Source organism: Lissotriton vulgaris, chromosome 1_1 (genome assembly GCF_964263255.1).
Source record: "Lissotriton vulgaris chromosome 1_1, aLisVul1.2, whole genome shotgun sequence".
NCBI lineage: Eukaryota > Metazoa > Chordata > Amphibia > Caudata > Salamandridae > Lissotriton > Lissotriton vulgaris.
Window position 1 is genome coordinate 277,339,266 of NC_141685.1, and position 4,532 is coordinate 277,343,797.

The 4,532-nt window shown below is 46.9% G+C and overlaps 2 non-coding genes across 2 annotated transcripts; both read left to right on the forward strand.

Moving 5' to 3' along the window:
- The first annotated feature begins 241 nt into the window (after window positions 1-241).
- Window positions 242-357, forward strand: LOC147746937 (U5 spliceosomal RNA). The gene has a single exon (XR_015300427.1). It is a non-coding gene; the product is annotated as a U5 spliceosomal RNA (small nuclear RNA).
- A 1,163-nt stretch (window positions 358-1,520) lies between these two features.
- On the forward strand, window positions 1,521-1,636 carry LOC147746938 (U5 spliceosomal RNA). Its single transcript, XR_015300453.1, has one exon. It is a non-coding gene; the product is annotated as a U5 spliceosomal RNA (small nuclear RNA).
- Window positions 1,637-4,532: the final 2,896 nt, after the last annotated feature.

The window sequence follows — 4,532 nt, forward strand, 5'->3', positions numbered from 1 at the left end:
TGACTGAGAAGCCTTGTCACGAGGGCTCCAGTAGGGTTTATTTGCATACCCACAATCCCCTGTCACTTGTACTCCTTCTCATGTACTTGAATTAAATTTACCACTTAATCTAATCAAAAAATAAATAATAAAAATATAATTATAGGGACGTTCTAAGTATTCGCCTCGTTTTATTGTATTCTTACACTCGGAGTCATAGGAGTGCTGTTCAGTGCGGTCTCTGCTTCCCTATCTAATGTTCATACTCTAGTTTCTCTTCAAACCGAATAAATCTTTCGCCTTTTACTAAAGATTTCCGTGGAGAGGAACATTAAAGAGTTTCACTCAATTTTTGAAGACTCTATCTCTGATAGAGTTGCCCAATTATGTTTAAGACAGATTTGTCTCAATGGAAATTAATATAAATCGACGATATGTACCTGCTGAGGTCAGTGCATATATATATTTCTTTGTGCGGTGTGAGAGGCGGAGGGACGATTGAACAGCGGGTGGTGCTGATCCTAGAAAATGGGATGGGGGTCGAGTCCCGCCTGCGGCTCAACAGCCTGTTACTCTTCGCAAATCACCTAAAGACACCGCTGGTAAATAATATAGGGGCAGATTTACAAGTCCCTTGCATGTTTGCGTCACTTTTCCAAAATCTGCCCTATATCTACCCGTGTGTGATGGATGTTACCTAATGCCTGTGTAAAGCGTTCTATTACCTAGAGCACAATTTGCGCAATGAGAGCAACAAAAGTTAACTATGTTACACTCCAGAGGGGCATCTGTGACTAAGATGTCTTGTCACGTGGGCTCCTGTAGGGTTTATTTGCATACCCACAATCCTCTGTCACTTGTTATCCCTCTGATGTACTTGAATTGATTTTACCAATTAATCAGATCAAAACCTCAATCAAAATGTATTCACGGAGACATGGTTCAACTATTCATTTAGTTTTGTGTCCCACACGCAGGGACAAATTTACAAGCCCATGCAACACTTTAGCGGCGGCGTAAACAATGCGCCACTATGCGACATATTCGCAACTTGATGCATCTAGTGAGATGCGTCATGTTGTAAAGCCCTGCGCTACATTATACCTGCGTCAGGTATAATGTATGCAGGGTGGGCGTTCCGTCGCAAGGAAGACCCTTGAAAGTGATGCAGTGAAATTAGTCACTTTAACGTCCCCGCACCATCAAAACCTTACACCTGCTTGTAGCAGGCGTAAGGAGTGACGCAGCACAGCCAGTATAGGGCAACCCTGAGCAGTGCTGGAGTTGCGTTGCGCTGCAACACAACTCCAGCACTGCGTCACCTTTACGTCAGATGCATCACGCATCTCTCTATACTTGCGCCACGGTGCGCCACATTGTAAATGCAGCGCATCCATGGTGGCGCAAGGGGTTTCAACCGTCACGCAAAATAACTGGCGCATCCCTGCTGATATGCAGGGATACGCCAGTTATTGTAAATCTGCCCATCAGAGTCCAAGGAGTTCTGTTCCCTGCGGTCTCTGCAACAGTATATTGCTATCATACTCTGGTTTCTCTTCAAACCGAATAAACCTTTTGCCTTTTACTAAAAATTGCTGTGGAGAGCAGCATTAAAGAGTTTCACTCAATTTTATGAGGCTCTGTCTCCGATAGAGCTGCCCTACAAAGTTTAGGATATATAAAAGTGGTCGAATTAAAACTGCTCGGTACCACTAATTTTATCGCTTCGGGAGGAACACAATTTAGGGGCATATTATCAAGGAACGGCGTTAAAATTATTGCTGCTTTAGCAGCAGGAAACTGCAGCTAAAACGGCGCTAATGGGCTTGATAATATGCCGTAGAGAATTCAAATAGAAGCCCATGTTCAAACCAGAACATGGACTTCTATTGGAATTCTCGAGGGCATATTATCAAGCCCATTATCGCCGCTTTAGCGACAGTTTCCTGCAGCTAAAGCGGCGATAATTTTAACGCCGTTCCTTGATAATATGCCCCCAGGTTTTAAATGATGTAGGTAATACTGCATTGAAACTAGTCCTTCTATTGAAATCTCTATGAACTGCTCTGTGAAATCAAAACGCACCCCCAGTGAATACTCCTGATCATCCATACTAATATAATAAAGAGAGAGCCCAAACATTTGAGGCGGGTAATCTCAGGAACCACAGCACCAATCACAACACCCAATACAGTGTTGGAAAGGGCAGTTGCAGCAGAAGAACATAGGCTATGCAGACGCCCACCATATACATTTAAAAGGTAAAAGAACCGTGCCAGCAAAGTAGTCCCTTGTGGGCGTGTCTGCGTTGTGCCGTGGGCGTGTGCTGGGGGGGCGTGACAAACGCTGGGGGCGTGTGGTAGTTCCACCCTTCGGGCTGGACGGTTCCCATGAGGCACAGGGTCAAGGCTGATTTGCATATGGCCATGTCTGAACTGGGGTGGTGTGGAGTGCAAAGAAACAATGAATTTATGCCCAGATCGCTGTACCGGGGTGAATGTATGACATTGTTCTGAATTCTGTCCATCAACTGTTGTTTTGGCATTTGTCACCCCGAGTGGGATGGGTATGCTCAGACATGAGTCCCATGCTCTCCACACCACTGGAGTCAAGCTATCCTTGCTGAAAATGGCTGATAGCCAGAAATCAGTCCTAAGATGCATGATTTAAGTCCAGAAATGACATGGCTTGGAAGTTCCGGGTGGACTGTACCAATCAGGCACAGGGTCAAGGCTGATTAGCATATGGCCATGTCTGAGCTGGGGTGGTGTGGCTTGCAAAAAAAGATGGATTTAGGCCCAGATCTCTGTACGGGTATGAATGTATGACATTATTCTGCATTCTGTCCGTCAACTGTTGTTTTTGCATTTGTCACCCTGAGTGGAATGATTATGCTCAGACATGGCTGATAGCCAGAAACCAGTCCTAAGATGCTTGATTCCGGTCCAGGAAAGACATGGATTGGCAGTTCAGGCTGAACTGTTCCCATGAGGCACAGGGTCAAGGCTGATTTGCATATGGCCATGTCTGAACTGGGGTAGTGTGGAGTGCAAAAACACGATGGATTTAGGCCCAGATCTCTGTACTGGAGGCAATGTATGACATTGTTCTGCATTCTGTCCATCAACTGTTGGTTTTGCATGTGGGCGTGGTCTGGGGGTGTGGGCGTGTGCGGGGCGCGGAATTACGGGGAAAAAAAGCGAGCGTTGTGTCCAATATTTCATTGTTTTTTCTTCCCAGGTTCTGTACAGTCCAGCTCCAGGTGTCTTCCCTGAACCGGTTTCTGGCTATCAGCTGTCTTCAGCCAGGATAGCTTGACTCCAGTGGTGTGGAGAGCACAGGACTCATATCTGAGCATACCCTTCCCACTGGGGTGACAATTGCAAAACCAACAGTTGATGGACAGAATGCAGAACAATGTCATACATTCACCCCAGTACAGAGATATGGGCCTTAATCCATCGTTTTACTGCACTCCACACCACCCCAGTTCAGACATGGCCATATACAAATCAGCCTTGACCCTGTGCCTCATGGGAACAGTCCAGCCCGAACTGCCAAGCCATGTCTTCCCTGTACCGGAATCAAGCATCCTAGGACCGGTTTCTGGCTATCAGTCTGTCTTCAGCCAGGATAGCGCGACTCCAGTGGTGTGGAGAGCACGGGACTCATGTCTAAGCATGCCCTTCCCACTCAGGGTGACAAATGCAAAACCAACAGTTGATGGACACAATGCAGTACAATGTCATACTTTCACCCCAGTACAGAGATCTGGGCATAAAACCATCATTTTTTTGTACTCCACACCACCCCACTTCGGACATGGCCATATGCAAATCAGCCTTGACCCTGTACCTCATGGGAACAGTCTAGCCCGAACTGCCAAGCCATGTGTTCCCTGGACCGGAATCGGTTTCTGGCTATGAGCTGTTTTTTAGCCAGGATAGCTTGACTCCAGTGGTCTGGAGAGCACGGGACTCACGTCTGAGCATGCCCTTTCCACTCGGGGTGACAAATGCAAAACCAACAGTTGATGGACAGAATGCAGAACAATGTCATACATTCACCCCAGTACAGAGATCTGGGCCTAAATCCATCGTTTTTTTGCACTCCACACCACCCCAGTTCAGACATGTCCATATGCAAATCAGACTTGACCCTGTGCCTCATAGGAACAGTCCAGCCCGAACTGCCAAGCCATGTCTTCCCTGGACCGGAATCAAGCATCCTAGGACCGGACCGGCACACGCCCATAGCACACGCCATGAGACATGGCATGAAGGGCGGAAGTACCACACGCCCCCAGCATTTGTCACTCCCCCAGCACACACCCACAGCACAACGCAGACACACCCACAAGGGACTACTTTGCTGGCACGGTTCTTTTACCTTTTAAATGTATATGGTGGGCGTCTGCATAGCCTATGTCCTTCTGCTGCAACTGCCCTTTCCAACACTGTACTGGGTGTTGTGATTGGTGCTGTGGTTCCTGAGATTACCCGCCTCAAAGGTTTGGGCTCTCTCTTTATTATATTAGTATAGATTAAAAAAAA